This window comes from Protopterus annectens, chromosome 1.part1 (genome assembly GCF_019279795.1).
Source record: "Protopterus annectens isolate FY-2018-M chromosome 1.part1, PAN1.0, whole genome shotgun sequence".
In the NCBI taxonomy this organism is placed as follows: Eukaryota; Metazoa; Chordata; order Ceratodontiformes; family Protopteridae; genus Protopterus; species Protopterus annectens.
In genome coordinates, this window is record NC_056726.1 from 981,828,721 (window position 1) to 981,851,019 (window position 22,299).

Sequence of the window (22,299 nt, forward strand, 5' to 3'; positions counted from 1 at the left end):
TCGCCTCACAGCAAGAGGTTTTCTGGTTCGATTCTCGACTGGGGTGCCTTCTGTATGGAGTCTGCATGTCCTCCCTGCGTTCGTGTGGGTTTCCACTGGGTACTCCGGTTTCCTCCCACAATCCAAAAACATGCATCTGGAGTGTTTCTCCCCGGGCCTCCGCTAAAAATAGGCTCTGTCCTAGTCGGACTTTCCTGGGCAACAAATATTAAATAAATAAAATATATGTGGATGCCACCAGGTGTACCCAGCTGGAGGAAATAGACAATCTGCTAGCCGACAGTTTGTCTCACACATCACCCCCTGTCACCACTGGCCATCAGCTGAAGTATACATACAAACATTACTCAGTTTTTATTCTAAGGAGGACAGCTCATCTGTGTGCTGTCTATGGCTAATATCACAGAATCAATGGGCACTGACATCATCACAGGTTACCTATAGCGTGACTCACAACTTGACCTACCAGACACAGTTTTATCCATACTTCAACAGAGCCTCCAGACAGCCTATGATGTTCATCGTGTTACACTGCTGCAGTAATCACACTTGGGTCATCCTGCCATCAGGCAGTCCCGCAGTCGGCCAGAGTTCCAAAGTCTAGGTCCGGCGTCGGTTGCTGTCGCTTCTTTCCTGACGTCAGTGCGCCAGGGGTATCCAAGATGCATCTGATGCCATTTTCTTCAGTCTTTCTTGCCACGCGGTACCCGAAGCAGAAGTATTTCGCAAGTGCCGGTTGGCCGACTCCTGAGATTTTCGAAGTCGAATTTCAGATCCGAAGTCTTCAATAAAGCTAAGTACCCCATTGGCGAAACTTTTTTCTTGCCTCAGTCCAATGTCAGAAAAAGTTAGTAATTGTATTTCTTGTGGAAAGCAAATACCTCATAAGGACTTCAACTCTTACTGTATTCCATGCCTAGGCCCTAATCACGACGTCACTAGTTGTCAGTTTTGTGCTAGATTTAACAAATGTACTATTAAAAGGCATTTTAATAGTAAACATGGCACACCCATACAATACGCAGATGACTCGACCATCATCTGCTCAGCCCAGGCCCTACCAAAACTGCAAAAAGTCACACAGGAAGCCTTTTCCTCTGTTGAAACATGGTTATCCGATGCCCGATTAATACTCAACCCAAACAAAACTAAACTACTCATTTTCCAACCCACCAATCATACTCAAAACAACTCTCACTTTAACATCACGGCAAAAGACAACACCACTATATACCCAACTGAACACACCAAATTGCTAGGAGTGGAAATAGACAATAAACTAAAATTTGACATTCACATATCCATGACTATAAAAAAAGTCCACAAAAAACTAGGAGCATTATACAGAAATAAGCAATTTCTCACCAAAGCAGCAAAGATTTCAATAGCAAATTCCCACCTTATCTCCACCCTACTTTATGCCTCCAATATATACCAACCTAAGGCAATGTGATCTAAACAAGCTAGAGACTTGCTACAACAAAATCGCCAAATTCTCCACAGGGGCATCCTACCATAGTCACCACTGTCTCTCACTTGCTGAACTGGGCTGGCTTGAACTCCCTCACCTCCTTCAGTGGTATCAACTCTCACTCGCCCACAAACTAGTAAACCATCCACTAAATGTCCCATCCCTCCAGAATCTATTCCAACCCTATCGCACCACCAGACCACTAAGATCCAGCAGCAAAAATTACTTGCAGATCACTAAAGCCAATAACTCTGCTGGTGAAGCACTATTCTCTTGCGCCATAGCCAAATTATGGAACTCACTCCCACCCACAATTACCTTCATACCATAATGCACCCACTCAAATCTTTACTAAAAGCGCAACTAAAAACACGCTGGCTATGCCCTTGCAACTCCCACTCTAATATCATCCACCCCATCCAACCACTACCTTTCTTTCCACTCCAGTAACTACCTTGATTATAGCAAGCTCAGATGCTCATAAGCCAGTACTACTTATACAGCACAAACTTCTTCTTCTTGTAACATTTGTTAATGTCTGTTATGCACTTCACAGATAAAGATTCTAGTTGTCTACTGATGTACTATGTTCTTCATCTGTAAATATGTTGTAAGTAATTGCTATGTAAATTGTTATTCACTATGTAATCCAATGTATATACTGTCTGTTTATTTTAACTGTGGAGCTTTTCTCCCCGGGCCTCCGCTGAAAATGGACCTACATCCAGTCAGACACTCCCGGTCAACACATTTAAATAAATAAATAAATAAATTTTGAATTTGCATTGCACTACTTTGGCCGAAGGTTCAATTATACAATGCCGTCGGATCAACCGATGACCGCAATACCGAAAAAAATGCAAGGATAAGGATAAAGACAGACATCCGAGGTCCAAAACCGACGACGAAGCCTCTTCTAGGCCAGTCGCCGGTTCGCCAGTTCTCAGTGAGGTGCTTTCGCAGCCCCTGACACCCGCTACCTCAGAGCCACAGGCCATCTCCGACTCCTATGTGGAGACAACTAGGCCTCTGGAAACTCAAGGTATTGGGCCTACGGAAACTAATCCCTCAGATGGGTCTGGAGCCGCTGAGCCGGCATCGGCTTCTGAGAGTGTTTTCAGACCTTTACAACTTACCATTAAAACTACAGCCAAGACAAAAGTACCACTAAAGACAAAGAAACAAGTACAGCATTCTCCTGGACAAGCCTCCATGCCTAGGAAACAGATGCTTAAAATGACCGAAGACCTCATTACTTTAATCAGGGGTTCCCATCCCCCTCCTGAGAAAAGGCCTAGACAGGATACAGACTATGATTCCTCTGATCAGGTTTCCATTTCCTCTGATTCCTCTTCAGACCAGGGGTACTCTCTACCCCCCCATGAGGACGCTGATGCTGAAGAATCTATCCCTATAGCCTCTCCTCCTGAGGATTATTCTTTTGGGGAAAATTTACATACCATGAGGGAGCATTTCCATTGGGAAAGTCAGGATTACTCAGAATCTAAGAAAAGGCTCAGAGATTTCCTTCTATTGCCTCAGCACAGTCCCCTGGCTATTCCACCTGTGCTAGATATTGTGTATGATGTGTTCTCTGAATCCAGCTTATCTCCTGATTCCTTGCCCCCTGCACCAGCCAAGCCAGATAGGTACTACAGAGTCCCTGACTCTCACAAATTTCTTTATAAAAACCCTTCTGCTGATCCAGAAACTATTTCCCAGGGTCCAAAAGGGGTTAAGACTTCCATTGCAAAAAATCCAGTACCCTCTAACAGAGATTCCAGAGCTTTGGATAGATGGGGGAAGAAAGTATACACATCTGCAACTTTAGCAGTAAGAGCTTTAAATTGCCAGTTTCACATGCTTAAGTACCAACAATATTTAATGGCTCAATTAAAACAGAAAATGCTTGCAAGCTCAGAAGCTCCTGATAGTAAAGAAATGCAGGATTTATTGCATGCAGTTAAACAGGTGGGAAAACATACTCTACAATATGGTTTTGATTCTCTAGAGGCCTCTTGTAGAGCCGCAGTTACAGGTTCAGTGATTCAAAGGCATGCCTGGTTAAAAGAACAGAGTTTACCTGATCATGTTAAGGCAACATTATTGGATGCTCCTTTACAGCATGATACCTTGTTTGGAAGTGTTAAAGAAAATGGAGGATAAAGCTAAATCTATGCAAACAGTCAAGGTTTTCCTACAGGTACAGCCACCTCGATTTAGCAGAAATTGGCCTACAAAAAATTGGTCCTTTCCAGTGTCAGACAGACCACAGAGAGGCAGATACAGACACCCAAGAGGCAGATCTCAACCCCAAGGCTCAAACAGACAATGACAGTGGGGCACCTCAACCCCAAAAGGTGATGAGGACAAGTCTCAACCTTACAGGAAACAAGTCACAATAACTTTCCCCTTCTTATGCGAAGCACTTCCCTTTTGGAAGCCCCCCTTGGGGGGAAAACTAGCACTTTTTTCTCAAAACTGACAAGCAATCACCCAAGACAAATGGGTTCTAAATATTGTGTCTCAAGGTTACAGGTTCCACTTTCATACTTTACCAAGGCTAAAAAGAATGCCATACCTGCCACAAAATCAATGGGCAGAGGCACAGAAACAAATTTCAGCCCCCATGGACATGAGAGCTATTCAAAAAGTACCACAGCAGGAACAAGGACAAGGATTTTACTCAAGACTCTTCCTGGTCCCCAGAAAGGACAAGGCCTGGAGGCCCATATTAGACCTTTCAAATCCAAATACTTACCTGGATATTCCGAATTTCAAAATGTTGACATTACAGCAGCTTCTACCCATGCTGGGCAAGAATGCTTGGCTTGTTACTCTGGACCTCAAAGAGGCATACCTGCATGTCCTTATGAGACAAAATTGCAGAAGATACCACAGATTCAAAGCTGGTACAATGCACTACCAATTCTCTGCACTACACTGCCCTTTGACTTATCTACTGTGCCCAGGGTCTTCTCAAAGTGCCTGGCACCAGTAATTGCATTTTGCAGACAAAAAGGAATTCAAATATATCCATACCTGGACGACTGCCTCATTCAAGCAGAGACAAAGGACATTCTTCTACAGCATCTGGCATTTGTAAAAAGGTTGCTAACTTCTCTAGGGTACACAGTAAATGAAAAGAAGTCAAAACTAGTACCCTCACAACAGATTTTATTCCTGGGTGCCAGCTTAAATACAACAGCCCAGATGGCTTACCTCACGCCAGACAAGCAGGTTCAACTAACTCAATATTTTCAACTTCTGGCAAAAAAGTCCCATCTCCCTGCAAGAAAAATTCTGCATGCCCTTGGATTCATGGCATCCTGCATACTACTAATACCATATGCCAGACTGCATATGAGGAAACTACAGTGGTACCTGAAAAGTGTTTGGACTCAGCACTCACGTGGTACCTGAAAAGTGTTTGGACTCAGCACTCTCACAGTTTAGAAGCAGTAATACCACTGATTCCCTGCCTACAACAGGAATTTCGATGGTGGGCACGGGCATGTCACCTAAACAAGGGTCAGCCTTTCACCCTACCCACAGCCAGGCAGACTCTAACAACAGTGCCTGGGGAGCACACATGGCAGGAAAATGCATTCAGGGCAAGTGGACCACAGACCAGATGCATCTTCACATCAATCAAAAGGAGATGTTGGCTGTGCAAAATGCCCTAACAGCTTTCAAGGACCTTCTGCATCAAGGGCAATTATTATTAAAGACAGACAACACCACAGTAATGTGGTACATAAGCAAGGGGGCAGTCATTCTTACCCCCTATGCAGGCAAGCCATGACCTTGTGGAACACAGCTCTAATGTACCAAGTTCACCTGCAAGCACATTTCCTGCCAGGAAAGAAAAATACTCTGGCAGACTATCTAAGCAGAAATATCATGGACCCTCACGAATGGAAATTGAATCCACAAATCTTCAACATGGTAATGCAAAAATGGGGATGCCCAGACATAGATCTTTTTGCCTCCCCAATGAATTGCCAACTACAAAAATTCTGCACAAGGACATATCACAAACAAGCATAGAAAGTGGATGCGCTTTTGTTCAGCTGGAAGAACCTAAAAGTTTATGCCTTCCCGCCTCTGCCTCTCCTTTCAAAGGTACTCCTAAAAGCCACACAAGAGAAACCACAGATGATCCTGATTGCTCCAGACTGGCCACGTCAGCACTGGTACCCTATCTTAAAGAACCTAGCACAAGGCCCACCATGGATTTTGCCTCAAATTCCACACCTTCTGACTCAACAAAACAATCAGATCCTGCACGGTCAGCTCAAAACACTAAACGTGGTTGCATGGCAGATTTATTAGTCAAACGGGCAACACCTCTCTCTAAAGCGGTTATGGATGTCATTTTGGAGGCCAGGAGGCCTAGCACCAGGAAAGCTTACTCAGAAAAATGGAAGAGATTCTGCACCTGGAACCAGGCTCAAAGCCTAGATCCTCTTGTTCCAAACATTCCTCAGATTTTACAATACTTAACTGAGATGCTGGGCAGAGGCCTATCTTTCTCATCAATTAAGATCCATGCCTCTGCCATTTCAGCACATTATAACACGGATCCTCCTTTATTCTTTCATCCCTTGCTAAAGCAGTACCTCAGAGGGGCTAAAAACATAAGACCATCCCGGAGAGTTCCAACACCAACCTGGGATCTCAGTTTTATTTTGGAAAAGCTGACCCTGCCACCTTTTGAGCCAGCTAATACAGCCGATCTGAAATTTTTATAATGGAAAACAGCTCTGCTCCTGGCAGTAACTTCAGCACGAAAAGTCTCAGAGCTACAGGCATTAATGGCAGTGGAACCTTTTATAATTTTTCATCAGGACAGGGTTTCTTTAAGGACAAATCCTACTTTTATGCCGAAGGTGGTATCTACTGTGGCTCTTAACCAAACCATCCATTTGCCAACTTTTTATCCAAACCCCCAGTATAAAGGGGAGAAACTTCTGCATTCTTTGGACATACACAGGCAGCTATGCTTTTACTTGGACAAAACAAAAGCTATCAGAAAAGCTAAGCAACTGTTTGTAGCATATGCTGCAGAATCACAGGGCAAGGCTATCTAAAAGCAGACTATATCCAAATGGATAGGACACTGTATTCATTACTGTTACACACAGCATGGAAAATCAGTCCCAAATAGCATTAGGCCACATTCCACCAGGGCTACAGTCACTTCAGTGGCCTTTCTCAGAGGAGTACCAACCAAGGAAATTTTAGAGGCTGCAACTTGGAGTTCAGTGCACACCTTTACCAAGCATTACCACCTGCCTCTTTACTCTAAATCCAGAGCAGGATTTGCCACTGCAGTTCTGCAGGGTCTCATAGCCAATCCTAACTCTTTATAGACCAGCCACCCAACCTTAGCTTTGGGATTCTACCCAATTGTGATGACTGCAGCAGTGTAACACGATGAACATAGTACAGTTTTGTACCTACCATAAATGTAGATGTTCGAGTGTTCACACTGCTGCAGTCCAGGTTACCCTCCCTCCATCCCCTCTGAACTAGCTGGCCTTATGTATACCTTTCTATCCTATACAACCTTTGTGGTGTATTTGCTTGTGACTGAAGGTATTGTTTTTATTTTATATGTATTGCCTACCTACTTGGAGGTACCTGACATCTGGGGCAAGAAAATGGCGTTGGATGCATCTTATATGCCCCTGGCGCACTGACGTCAGGGAAGAAGCAACAGCAACTGACGCTGGACCAAGACTTTGGATCTCTGGCCGACTGCGGGACTGCAGCAGTGTGAACACTCGAACATCTACATTTATGGTAAGTACAAAACTGTACTTTCCCATGGAAGGGTGTACATCAACATGCATCCTTCTGACTGGTGGTAACAGTCATCTGATGCATAAAGGTATAAACACACCCTGACTCTCCTCATTTGTGAGGTAAACCAACGAGTCTTCATGGACCTTCTCTAAAAAGACACAGGTAATATACCGACTGTGTGCCAAGCCCATGTGTGATTTGTTCAGGCTACATCATGTCTGTTGCATCTGTTCAATGACCTCAAGAAGGTCAACAAGAGCATGTATTGTCATCCTATGTAACTTGACCTGGCCAAAAGTATTTGACACGAATCCACACTCTGGTATTGCTGAGAAACTGTCACAAGTGGCCATAACCACATACGTTACCAAGTGGGCAGACCACTGGATCACATATGTGACAGATATATATGTTGAAGTGTGTGAAATGACCTGTATCTAGAGTTCAGTGAGCAGGTCCATATATTGGGGCTGTGTGCTAGGCCATTTCCTGTTCATTATTTAAGTCTTGGATATTAAGACTAATTTACACATCCTTCCTTCAACCAGCTTTGTGGAGGACTGCAGATTGTGGACAATCATTGAATCCAACTGTGGTATTTGTATAATACAGATATTATCAACACACACAAAGGATTGCTATGGCAGCCATGGAGACGCACTAAATGAACAAAAATCATGGGGGGATTTAGTTCCGTTATAAAAGTAAATGCAAAAACAAATGACAGCACACCCCCGTATGAGCAGACCAAGTGGTACTCTTAACTAAACTTAAACCCACCAAATTAGCAGCAGACAACCTCACAAGTGAATACCTACAAATCGCAGCTGATGCTCTGGCCTACCTAGTATCCATCTTGATTAACCGATCTCTGTCAGAAAGTTACGTTCCCACACTGTGGAAAGTATCACATATAATTCCCCTCCACAAAGGCGGACCCTCCACAGAACTAACCAGTTACTGCCCCATAGCTATTCTCTCTCCAGTCTGCAAAATACTAGAGAGATGCATACACTCTCAGGTCTCAGACTACCTCCTTACTAACAACCTCCTTTCCAGTACTCTGCATGGTTTCCGACCAAACCATAGTACCACCACTGCCTTACTCTCCTTTACTAACACTATCCTTCAGCATAAAAACAATGGCTATCTCTCCTCTGCTACTTTCCTAGACCTATCTAAAGCATTTGACATGGTCCCACACAAACAACTTATCTCTGTCCTCAATAACCTATCCTTCTCACAATTAGTCACCAACTGGTTTCAGAGTTACCTGTCTGACCGCCAACAATCCTTTGTATGGCAGAATGGCATATCTCCCCAACTACCTGTCTCCATAGGGGTTCCCCAAGGATCCATCCTTGGACCCTTACTCTTCTCTGTTTACACCAATAATCTAGCCTCTGCCACCAAACATACAATATGCAGATGACTCAACCATCATCTGCTCAGCCCAGTCCCTACCAAAACTGCAAAAAGTCACACACAAAGCCTTTTCCTCTGTTGAAACTTGGTTATCCGATGCCCAATTAATACTCAACCCAAACAAAACTAAACTACTCATCTTCCAACCCACCAAACATACTCAAAACAACTCTCACTTTAACATCACAGCAAAAGACAACACCACTATATACCCAACTGAACACACCAAATTGCTAGGAGTGGAAATAGACAATAAACTAAAATTTGACATTCACTTATCCATGACCATAAAAAAGTCCACAAAAAACTAGGAATATTATACAGAAATAAGCATCTTCTCACCAAAGCAGCAAAGATTTCAATAGCAAATTCCCACCTTATCTCCACCCTACTTTATGCCTCTCCAATATATACCAACCTAAGGCAATGCCATCTAAACAAGCTAGAGACCTGCTACAACAAAATTGCCAAATTCGCCACAGGGGCATCCTACTGTAGTCACCACTGTCTCTCACTTGCTGAACTGGGCTGGCTTGAACTCCCTCACCTCCTTCAGTGGTATCAACTCTCTCTCACCCACAAGCTAGTAAACCATCCACTAAATGTCCCATCCCTCCAGAATCTACTCCAACCCTATCGCACCACCAGACCACTAAGATCCAGCAACAAAAATCACTTTCAGATCACTAAAGCCAATAACTCTGTTAGTGAAGCACTATTCTCTGGCACCATAGCCAAATTATGGAACTCCCTCCCACCCACAATTACCTCTGTACCATCATGCACCCACTTCAAAACGTTACTAAAAGCGCACTTAAAAACATGCTGGCTATGCCCTCGCAACTCCCACTCTAATATCAGCCACCCCATCCAACCACTACCTTTCTTTCCACTCCACTAACTACCTTGATTATAGCAAGCTCAGATGCTCATAAGCCTAGTACTTATTATACAGCAGGAACATCTCATTGTAACATTTGTTAATGTCTGTTATGTACTTCACAGATAAAGATTCTAGTTGTCTACTGATGTACTATGTTCTTCATCTGTAAATATGTTGTAAGTAATTGCTATGTTAAATTGTTAATCGCTATGTAATCCAATATATAACTACTGTCTCTTTATTTTAACTGTGGAGCTTTTCTCCCCGGGCCTCCGCTGAAAATGGACCTACGTCAAGTCAGACACTCCCAGTCAACAAATTTAAATAAATAAATAAATAAAATAAATAAATGTGACCTGTGTGCTCGGGTAGATGGTATGTGGAACATCAACCAGCATGTACCCACAGTGGTGACTACACCCTTGTCTGTAGCAGAACTCCTGAGTATGTGCAGGACGTCCATATCAAAGGGTATTATAGTTCCATACTTCTCAGCCCACATCACACCAATAACGGAGTACAATGTGAGCAATTAACTTATTAAGGTGTTGCTTACTGTGCTGGATCCAAAGTCTTCTTAAGACACTAAGTTTTGCTGGCTGGGTTCTGCTGAAATCAAAGTCTAGTTATAATTGCATTCACAGTCTGTTGCCCATAGAAACTTGTAGAATGTACATTGATACAGCACCAAAAACTCTGTCATTTTAAAAGCAGTAACCAATAAATAACTTTTTATGAACTACTGTTGCAGTTTTAGTTACATTGTGCTACTTTACTTCTCAATCAGCATGAATGTTGTGAGAGATACGATATTACCTTGGAGAGATGCAGCTATTTAGCCAGACTGGAGGCTGAGCTCTCTCAACTCAGGACTGGCAAGACCAGGCAGGAGGAGAAGGCAACTACACACACCACAATACCAGTCTCACATAACTCAACCACACCACTGAATCAAACACATAAACACACTAAGACATACTCGGAGGCTCTAAGTAAAAATTTACCTAAACAGCAGAGGCCTCCAAAGCAGACACCCAAGCAACTGCAAACTCAATACACCACACAAACAACAAAATCAGTGTGCAAAGCAGTCACTGCCCTTAAGGCCAAATACAACACCAAACATACTTGTCATAGGTGACTCCATAGTCAGACACACTGGCGTCCGCTCACCAGACTGAGTAAGGAGAAGGTCACAGTAAGCTGCCTGTCGGGCGCTAGAATCCACCACATAACGCAAGCACTCAGGTCTCTCAACAGCAGGTACAAGTATGACTCAGTCATTGTCCACGCTGGTGTCAACGACCTGAGACGTACCTCCTTGGACTACATGAAAAGAGACATTGAGGAGCTCTCTGATTATGTAGCCCAGGCAGGTATGACCCTGACCTTGAGCAGTATCCTGCCTTCACCTATAATGATGCCACAATACAGTGATAAGATGATCAGCTTTAATAATTGGCTTAAATTCTGGTGTCATTCAAAGGGGATCCAATGTCTGTCTGCCTGGGATGACATGCTGGACAAGCCACGCTGCTTGAGGGACGGCTTGCACCTGTCACCCTAGGCTTCCGGATATTGGCAAAGGCTCTTGCCACCCCATAGTGCCTTTTTAGGCAAGGCTCAAATTCTAAACCTACCACCCTAGAACACAAAAAGGAAAAACTAAGGGTAATGCTGCTCAATGCCAGAAGTCTCAATCTCAAGATGCACTCGAGGCCCTTCTCAGTATGGAGAACATCGATGTCTGTGCTGTGACAGAAACCTGGTTCAAGGCTCCTGAGAGCACCCCAGCACTATCAGGTTTCACCTCATATCATGCCCGCCCCAAAATCCGGACAACAACAAGAAAGGAGGGGGGGGTGTCCATATTCATAAAGGACACCCGCACCTCAAGGTTGGTGGCAACGCACGATGCATCGGAGACCATCCAGGTGCAATTAACCATAGGCAAGACTGCTCTGCAATTTGTAGCATGTTACAGGCCACCCTCTCAAACTCAGGAACCTCACATGGCCTTCCTGAAAACATTGGAGGGGATAAATGTATCTTCAAACACCATCATACTAGGTGACTTCAACTACCCTAATATAGACTGGGAACACTACTCAAGCCCAAACACTCTAGCCCAAAGGTTCCTGGAGTTCATAAACTCAAATGCCATGGAACAACTAGTCACCAGTCCCACAAGAGGAGAAAACATACTTGATCTCATCATCACGAACATGGGATCACAATGTTCAACACCGGAAGTATACCCCTCACTGGTGAGATCAGATCATAAACTAATCTCACTGGAGGTCCTCATCCCGCCCCCACCTGAAATAAAAAAGACCACAGTGAAAAACTTCGCAAAAGCCGACTTCACACTTCTAAAAACTAGTGTGGTCTCCTTTAAGGCCCCTGAGCCAGTGGTAAACATTACTCAAACCGCTGAATCACTTACAAATGCCTTCTACCAGCACCTACAGGACTGCATGGATCAGGCAATCCCAAACAAAACTAAGACTCTTTGTACCAAAGGCAAGCGTCCAGTCTGGTGGACCCCAGCCATAAACAAGCTCTACAACAAAAGGAGGAAGCTACTACAAGATAGAGCAAAATCCTTGAAAGGTAAGACACCTTTGATCATTATAAGTAAAAAGTAAGAGCTCTCATAAAATCATCCAAGGCAAATTTTGAGAGAAAAATCGCCAAGGACTCAAAAGACAATCATAAGGCCTTCTTTAGCTATGTTAGAAACCTAGGAGGAAACTCCCAGATATGCTCAGAATTAGTTCAAAATTATGTGAAGATTACTGAACCTACACACATTGCCAACATACTGGCTGACAGGTTCAGTGCAAACTTCTCCCAAAAGGAGAGATATCTATACCAGAGGATTGTAGCCCCCCAAACATCTCCAACGCCCAGGTGAGAACTGCTCTCTCCAAGGCAAAAAACACAACATCCATGGGACCGGATGGTGTCCCTGGCTGTGTGCTCCACGAACTCAATGAGGAATTAAACCCGCAGTTAGGACAGCTGTTTAATCTTAGCCTCACCTCAGGATACGTACCCAAGGAGTGCCGCACAGTGACTGTCGTCCCACTTCTCAAGGGCGGTGCCTCCACCGACCCTGGAAATTACCGTCCCATTAGCTTGACAAGCCTCATCTGCAAAGCCATGGAGAGGATCATAATGGAACTCATAAATAAAGACATAGGGAACTTGCAGACTTTGGATCCAACCCAGTTTGGCTTTGTCAAAGGCAGATCATGCCTTTTAAACTTGGTTGACTTTTTCGAGACAGTCACCAAGGCCATTGATGAGGGAAAGGCAGTCCATACAGCCTACCTTGACCTGGCAAAGGCCTTCGACACAATACCCCACTCAGGTATCATCGAAAAACTCATCAGCTTGAATGTAAACCCATACATCACAAGATGGGTTACAAACTGGCTAAGTGACAGAACCCACAGGGTCAGAGTTGCTGGAGCCATGTCAGACTAAAAGCCTGTCACAAGTGGTGTCCCACAGGGCTCAGTCCTGGGTCCACTCTTGTTCAGCATCTACTTTTATGAAGTACAAGCAAACGCAGGAGGGTTATGGCTGACAAAGTTTGCAGATGACTGCAAACTGGGCGCCATAGTCGAAAACACATCTGACACAGATATCCTTCAGAAGGGCCTCACAGAAATGGATAACTGGTGCCAGAGCCATGGCCTAAAGTTAAACGCCAAGAAATGCATAGTCATACCCTTCGGGAAAAACAAGGTTACCCCTAGCTACAATATAGGTGGCAATCCACTGAGCACAGAAGAAGTCATCAGGGATCTGGGTCCCAGGTTGACAGTAGCCTTTCGTTTGACACTCATGTTGCTAAAGTAGTTAGGAAAACCTTCTACATTGCCCACCTGATCATGAAGGGATTCACATCTAGATCAAGGGAGGTCATCGTCCCCCTGTACTCATCACTCATTAGACCTATGATTGAGTACAATGCCCCATTCGGAATGTATCTGACCCGACACCTGCAGCAGCTGGAAAGGCCCCAAAAGTTCCTAACCAAAAGGATAAAGGGTCTCAAAAATATGTCTTATGCTGCCCGACTGAAAGAACTCCAGCTCTATTCAGTCTCATACCGCTTGCTCAGAGGTGACCTGTGCCTGACATATAAGGCCATGTCAAACCCAGATTTGATGAATATGCTTCACCTCAAAAAATCTAGATCCCTCAGAACCACAAGGGCGGGAGACTTAAACCTTGACACTGTTATTAATAGAACGTGTTGGAGGGACAGATTCATCACCCAGAGACTCCCTATGCTGTGGAACAAAATCCCGGTACATGTGAGGCAGAGCACCTCGCTGGCCTTGTTCAAGAGGAATCTTGACCAATGGATGGGAGATCGCAGATATACCCCAGGGATTACTTCAGTGTCACTGCTTGACAGAGGCACAGCAAAATAATAGGCATAGTTTTATTCAAACTAAAGGGGTGGCGAAAGCCACATAACTATGGGCTAGGCTTATAAATGCCCTTGGGCAGATAGCCTAGTATGAACCTATGAACCTATGAACCTATGAACCAGTATGTTCCTACACAAATACCTTTATCTCTAACACAATTTGATTTACAGTTCTTATGTACAGTTTTAGTCACGCAGTACAAATCCTGTTTTTCTCTTGGTATTCTATTTTGAACTTTGTATGAAAACATCTGTTTGCTGAAGTTTGCAGGAAAGCATGTAATGGAATTGTTTTTCATCCTGTATAGAAACAATACTGATTGTCTTTTAAGGAAACCTCTTTGTGGAAAACACGTACAACTGCTGACTTGATAAAGGCATGTTAATTTGAACTTCCTTGGTTAGCAGTGTCATTTGATAGAGACACACACAGATTGTTTTCCTGTTGTCAATTATTTAAGGAAGCAGTTATCTTTCTGGCTGACAGTGTGAAATGCATGCATCCTGTTTTTTTTTTACATTTTTAAGTCAGTAAGAGGTCAGCTTTTCTGCTGACAGTGTGAAATGTATACATTCTTATTTTTTTACATTTTTGCCGAGTCTGTAAAGAAACATGTCCATTAAGCAGATTCCTTATTTTTCAAGCCACAGTCATTTAGTATGGATGCTAATCACATATTGCTAAACTCTATTTCTACATTTAAGCAAGCTTTATTTTATACCTTATTTATTTTGTATATTTGTAGCAGAATTACTTTTAACCTTATTACATTGTTGAGCACACTCTAACACAGTTCACCCCTTTTCATGTACTGCTCAACACATTTTCCAGGGATGAATTACTCAGGTTACCACATTTACTCAGGTGTACCACATTTACTCAGGTGTACCACATTTGCCAGGGTGAGCTCCTACACATTTTATCGGCCATACCTAAAAATTATTTATTTATTTTTATTTTTTTGCATTACCATTAGTGGTTGGTTGTGTGGAACCCCCTTCAGTGGTTCAAGATGCATGTGTGATGAGTGTTCCTGTGATGTACACAGTAAATACATAGCTGCTTGACAACACTAATGGCATGGGTTAAATTTGTGACAGTGTGGATTCTGCCATATATGTATATATATGCCATGCACACCTGTCAACTAGCCAGGATTGCTAATAATTTCAAATACAGTAACAGTGTCCCTCCTGACACCTCCAGAAGATGTTAATTTCTGAGGAAGGTGTACTGGATTCCCCTCAAAGATTTATAACAAATCATGACAGTTGCACTAGTGTGTTCCTGCAGAACCATCTGTAATCACTCACCATGATATATGTTATGTCAAAAACCTGTATTAATCTTGGCATTATGCTGACTAAGAAATGCCCAACTCTTTTTTAATTCAAAGAAGATAAAACTAGTGCTCTTTCATCCCAAGAACACCTCCCCTGTCACTGATCATTTCAACATCCTTGCATCTGACAACACCGTCATAGAAATAGTGCAGGAAACCAAACTTGTAGGAGTTATTATTGGCAATAAACTTTCATTTGACTCCCATATATAGCAAAATGTAAAGAAAACTTATCAAAAATGTGACTCTTGTATAGAAACAAGCATTTCTTTACTGCAGCAACCAAAACTACCCTTGCAAAAGCATTTTACTTCCTCCCTTCTTTACAGTACCCCTGTAAAACTTACAATCTTCTACCCTAAGCAACTTGGAACAGCGCTACACCAAAGTTGCAAAGTTTGCCACAATCTCTAGATATCACACACACCACTGTAAACCACTACTAGAACTAGACTGGCTTGAACTCCCTAACCAGCTTGCCTTTATTCAGCTATCCACCTTCCACAACCTTATTTTGAAGCCTATTGCCTGCCCTGCACTAGCCAATCTAGCCACACCTTGCACACCAACTCAATCCCTATGATCAGTCCCTTAGCTGTCTCAAAACCCAATAGAAAATTAAGTCACTCTGTATTCTTACTGTCTCTGTACTATGGAATTCGTTACCTCTAGCTATCAGGTCTATGCCTGACCTAACCAATTTCAAAACCGCTCTTTCCTCTTCTTCCACACTAGCCTTATCCTCCTCTTTTGTCACATTTCACTTCCTCACAGTCTACAAGGGCCTAAACCTCTCCTAACTCCATTTCTGTTTCTATACCTTATCCTTAAGTTACTGCTCAAGCTGTAATGTCTCTATTCTTAACTCTCTCACTATCTTTCTGGTGATTATTTTCCTAACTGAAACCCACATTCTATTTTCATGTACTATAACAGTTACTGTCATACAGTGTACTACCGACATACTACTTTTGGACACTATCTACTCATAGGCTATGTATATGGTGACAGTGACTATTATAGGTTCATAGGTTCATACTAGGCTATCTGCCCTGGGGCAATTATAAGCCTAGCCCGATTCTGTATGGCTTACGCCACCCCTTGATTTGAGTATACTGTGCCCTTTTTAAGGTTTAGTTTACTGTGCCTCTGTCTAATAGTGACACGGGAGTAATCCCTGGGACAAACCTACGATCCCCCATCCACCTATCGAGATTCTTCTTGAAGAGATTCAGTGAGGTGCTCTGCCTCACATGAACTGGAATTCTATTCCAGAGCGAAGGGAGCCTCTGGGTTATGAACCTGTCCCTCCAGCAAGTTCTATTTATTTCTGTGCTGAGGTTCAAGTCCCTCGAGCGTGTGGCTCTAAGGGATTTAAATTTACTGAGGTGGAGCATGTCCATTAATTCTGGATTTGACATAGCTTTGTATGTCAGGCATAGATCGCCTCGAAGTAGGCGGTATGCAACTGAGTAGAGCTGGAGTTTTTTTAACCGAGCAGCATATGGCATCTGTTTGAGACCCTTGATCCTCTTGGTGAGATACTTTTGGGATCTTTCTAATTGCTGCAGGTGTCGGGTAAGGTACATCCCAAAAGGGGCATTGTATTCTATGATGGGCCTGATGAGGGATGAATAAAGGGGCACGATTATCTCTCTTGATCTAGTTGTGAAACCCTTCGTGATGAGGTGGGCTATGTAGAAGGTCTTTCTAACCACTTTGGCAGTATGGTTTTCAAAGGAGAGATTGCTATCAACTTGGGTCCCCAGGTCCCTAATAACTTTCTCTGTACTTAATGAGTTTCCGCCTATGTGGTAATTTGTGGGCACATTGTTTTTGCCAAAGGGTATGACAATACATTTTTTGGCATTTAGATTTAAACCATGGCACTGGCACCAGTTATCTGTCTCTCTCAGACCTTTTTGAAGGATGTTTGTGTCAGCTGGAGAGTCGATTATGGCGCCCAGTTTGCAGTCGTCTGCGAACTTTGTGAGCCATAGTCCTCCCACGTTTGCCTGTACCTCGGAAAAGTATATACCGAACAAGAGTGGTCCCAGGACAGAACCCTGTGGGATGCCACTTGTGACCGGTTTCGAGTCTGACATGGCTCCAGCAACTCTCACTCTGTGGGTTCTGTCTTTGAGCCAGTTTGCGACCCATCTTGTGACATAGGGGTTTATATTTAAGCTGGATAGCTTATCTATGATTCCTGAGTGGGGTATTGTGTCAAATGCCTTTGCAAGGTCCAGATAGGCTGTGTGGACTACCTTCCCTTCATCTATGGCTTTGGTGACTGTTTCGAAGAAGTCAACCAGGTTCAAAAGGCAGGATCTGCCCTTGACAAAGCCGAACTGGCTAGGATCTAGTGTCTGTCAGTCCACAATGTCTTTGTTTATGAGCTCCATGATGATCCTCTCCATAGCCTTACAGATTAAGCTAGTCAGGCTTATGGGGCGATAGTTTCCAGGGTCCGTAGTGGCTCCACCTTTGTGGAGTGGGACCACTGTTGCTGTACACCATTCTGTGGGCACATATCCTGTAGTGAGGCTGAGATTGTATAGCTGTTTTATTTGTGGGATTAGTTCCTCTTGGAGTTCATGTAAGACGCAACCTGGGATGCCATCTGGTCCCATGGAAGCAGTGTTTTTTGCTTTGAAGAGGGCAGCCTTCACCTGAGCATCAGAGATGTTTGGGAGGCAGTCCTCTGCCGGGATAGATACTTGCTCTTTTGGGGAGGAGGGGGTGGAGAAGTTTGCACTGAACCTGTCTGCCAGGATATTGGCAATGTCTGTGGGTTCAGTATATTTTTTGTCGTTTAGAATCAACTCAGAACAAGTCTGGGAGTTGTATCCCAGGTTCCTAACATAACTGAAAAAAGCCTTATGATTGTCTTTGGTGTCCTGTGCAATTTTTCTCTTGAAGCTGGCCTTGGAGGATTTTATGAGGGATCGTAATTTTTTGCTAGTACTGATCAGAGATGCCTTCCCTATTAGGGATTTTGCTCTATCATGTAGTAGCTTCCTCCTTCTGTTGTACAGTTTATTTATGGCAGGGGTCCACCAGACTGGACGCCTGCCTTTGGATGATTGGGTCTTGGTTTTGTTTGGGATAGCATGATCCATGCATTCCTGGAGATGTCAGTGGAGTGCGTTTATATAGGATTCTGCAGTTTGGGCCATAGTTTCCACTGGCCCTGGGGCCTTGAAGGATTCCACTTTGGTTTTGAGAAGTGAGTAGTTTGCTTTTGAGAAGTTTTTCACTGTGGTTTTCTGGGCTGCGGGTGGGGTCGGGATGTGGACATCCAGTGAAATTAATTTATGGTCTGATCTTAACAATGAGGGATATACTTCTGGTGTGGAGCATAAAGTCCCCATGTTGGTAATGATCAGGTCTAGTATGTTGTCCCCTCTTGTGGGAGTGGTGACTAGTTGTTCCATAGCATTTGAGTTTATAATTTCCAGGAACCTTTGAGCTAAGGTGCTGGGGCTTGAGTAGTGCTGGGTAGTTGAAGTCACCCAATATAATTGTGTTCAGAGAGATCTTCATGTTCTCCAATGTTTTCAGGAAAGCCGAGTGGGATTCCTGACTTTGAGAGGGTGGTCTCTAGGATGCTATAAACTGAAAAGCAGTCTTGCCCACTGTTAGTTGCACATGGATGGTCTCTGATACTTCGTGCAATGCCACTAACCTGGAGGTTTGGATATCCTTGATAAATATGGAAACTCCCCCTCCTTTTGTGGTTCGGTCCGGGTTTTGGGTCCGAAAAGCATGATATGAGGTATAGCCTGGTAGTGCTGGGGTGCTCTCTGGAGCCTTGAACCAGGTTTCTGTCACTGCACAGATATCGATGTTCTCCATACTGAGCAGAGCTTCAAGTGCGTGCATCTTGAGGTTAAGACTTCTGGCGTTAAGCAGCATTACCCTTAGTTTCTTGTTCCTTGTGCTGTCTATGGGGGTGGGTTTGACTTTTGAGCCTTGCCTAAAAAAGGCACTATGGGGGTGGCAAGAGCCTTTGCCAATATCCGGAAGCCCAGTGGTGACAGGTGATGCCTATTACTATCTATGTTTTAACTCTACAGAATTGTGTAGATGTGTAATCTTGTAACATAGTTTCTTTCAACTTATGTTTGTATAGTATTTCTAATGTCATTTATATGGTATTGAATTATACTATATTTGTTCTGTATGTGGAGCTTTTCTCCCCGGGCCTCTGCTGAAAATGGGTTCTGTAGCCCCAGTCAGATCACCCCGGTAAAGAAATGTCAAATAAATAAATAAGTCTGATGAATACTGCTGAATATAGTGGAACAATGACTTCATTAGACCTAGGTACCATACATTTGTTTATAAGTTCCATAACGTAGAATTATTTCCTCACTACTGTAGACATGTGATGGTCAAAGACTAGATTAGTGTGTATGTGTGTATGTGTGTGTGTGTGTGTGTGTGTGTGTGTGTGTGTGTGTGCGTGTCTCCTAGTCCCTGCCGACTGGATCAACTCTTAGGGTTGTGTTATCGATATAATAGTTACCAGGGGTGGATGACTTCCTGAAAGATACTGTTATGCATTTATTGGCATTTAGTTTTAGTGCATAGCTCTGACACCAGTTGTTTGTGTCAGTGGGTGATTCAGTGACAGCTCCTAATCTGCAATCATCTGCAAAATAGGCAACTTCTCACCAAAGCAGCAAAGATTTCAATAGCAAATTCCCACCTTATCTCCACTCTACTTTATGCCTCTCCAATATATACCAACCTAAGGCAATTTCGATCTAAACAAGCTAGAGACCTGCTACAACAAAATCACCAAATTTGCCACAGGGGCATCCTGCCGTAGTCACCACTGTCTCTCACTTGCTGAACTGGGCTGGCTTGAACTCCCTCACCTCCTTCAATGGTATCAACAACTCTCACTTGCCCACAAACTAGTAAACCATCCACTAAATGTCCCATCCCTCCAGAATCTACTCCAACCCTATCACACCACCAGACCACTAAGATCCAGCAACAAAAATCACTTGCAGATCACTAAAGCCAGTAACTCTGCTGGTGAAGCACTATTCTCTTGCACCATAACCAAATTATGGAACTCCCTCCCACCCACAATTACCTATGTACCATCATGCACCCACTTCAAAACTTTACTAAAAGCGCACCTAAAAACATGCTGGCTGTTCCCTTGCAACTCACACTCTAATATCATCCACCCCATCCAACCACTACCTTTCTTTCCACTCCACTAACTATCTTGATTATAGCAAGCTCAGATGCTCATAAGCCTAGTACTTATTATACAGCAGGAACTTCTTATTGTAACATTTGTTAATGTCTGTTATGTACTTCGCAGATAAAGATTCTAGTTGTCTACTGATGTACTATGTTCTTCATCTGTAAATATGTTGTAAGTAATTGCCATCTTAAATTGTTAATCGCTATGTAATCCAATGTAACTACTGTCTGTTTATTTTAACTGTGGAGCTTTTCTCCCCGGGCCTCTGCTGAAAATGGACCTATGTCCAGTCGGACACTCCCAGTCAACAAATATAAATAAATAAATAAATAGTCTGCAAATTTAGTTAGTTAGAGGCCATTGATGCTGGCCTTTACGTCAGAGAAGTAAATTCCAAAAAGTAGTGGTCCCAGGACCAATTTCTGAGGGACTCTACTTGTGACTGACCACTTTGTAGAGAGGGACTCCTCAGTTTTAACTTTCTGGGTCCTTTCTGTGAACCGGATGGCTATCCCCTGGCTAACATAAGAGTTTGTACTTAACTTCTTTAGTATGTAAACAATGCCTGAGTGGGGGATTGTATCAAATGCCTTGGCCAGGTCAAGGTAGGCAGTGTGATCCATCCATTGCTTTGGTGACCTTCTTAGAAGTTCACCAGGTTGAGTAGGCATGACCTGCCCTTGATGAAACCAAATTGGTTGGGTCCAGTGTTTAGAGGTTTCCTGTGTCATTATTGATCATTGGACGGTGCAGTGGTGCAGCTGTAGCATTGTCACCTCACAGCAAGAGGTTCTCCAGTTTGATTCTTAGCTTGGGTGTCTTCTGTATGGAGTCTGCATATCCTCCCTGCATTCGTGTGGGTTTCCTCTCACATTACAATGACGCATCTGGAGCATTTCTCCCTGGCTTCCGCTAAAAATTGGCTTTGCTCCAAGTCGGACTTTCCCAGTTAACAAATATTAAATAAAAAATAAAAATAAATAAATAATTCTTCCCATGGATTTGCATATAAGACTAGTGAAACTTATGGGTCTGTAGTTTCCAGGGTCTAGATGACCCACCTTTATGCAGGGGGATGACTGTTCCTGTTCTCCATTCATGAGGAATGAAGTTTTGACAAAAGCCCTATTGAAAAGAATAATGTATTATATCTGTTTATTTGAGGCTCAGAGGGTACTATGCACAGAATCCCCTTCACTAAAATGCTATTACACAGTCATGAGCAATGGGCACACTGTCTGTCTCTGTCTGTTCTCAGGGTAGAGGCAGCTGACAAACATGTACAGTCCACCCATGGACAGACCCTGGATTAGTGCAGACTTGTTTAGTACAGTGTAAGTGAATCAGTTACTAGGTTATTATAACAGAGTACACTTGTCACTTCACCTATCAGAAGTACAATGAACCTAACCTCCTCTAAGCAGGCAGGTGAACTCTGTCTGGGAGTCACGGTGCTTCATCAGAAGTGCAGTTTAGCTTTGGACTTGTTAACCAGTCTCGCTACAGCGCATCTGCATGTGTCAGCCTGTGTGTTATGATAGTCAACCTGAATCTAGAAGGACAAGAGTCTTCTAACACAAAAGTTTTTTTATGTAACTTTTATTTTGCATACAGCTTATGCTTAGTGTTATGGCCTCTTCATATTTTGGTGTTTGTGACACTGTTGCATTATGGTTGTAAGCTTGG

General features: G+C 43.3%; 1 protein-coding gene across 1 annotated transcript in view; it reads left to right on the forward strand.

The window, feature by feature from the left end:
- Positions 1-22,299, forward strand: part of LOC122808397 (gastrula zinc finger protein XlCGF26.1-like) — a 259,922-nt gene that overhangs the window by 95,070 nt on the left and 142,553 nt on the right. The gene's annotated exons all lie outside the window — the stretch shown is intronic.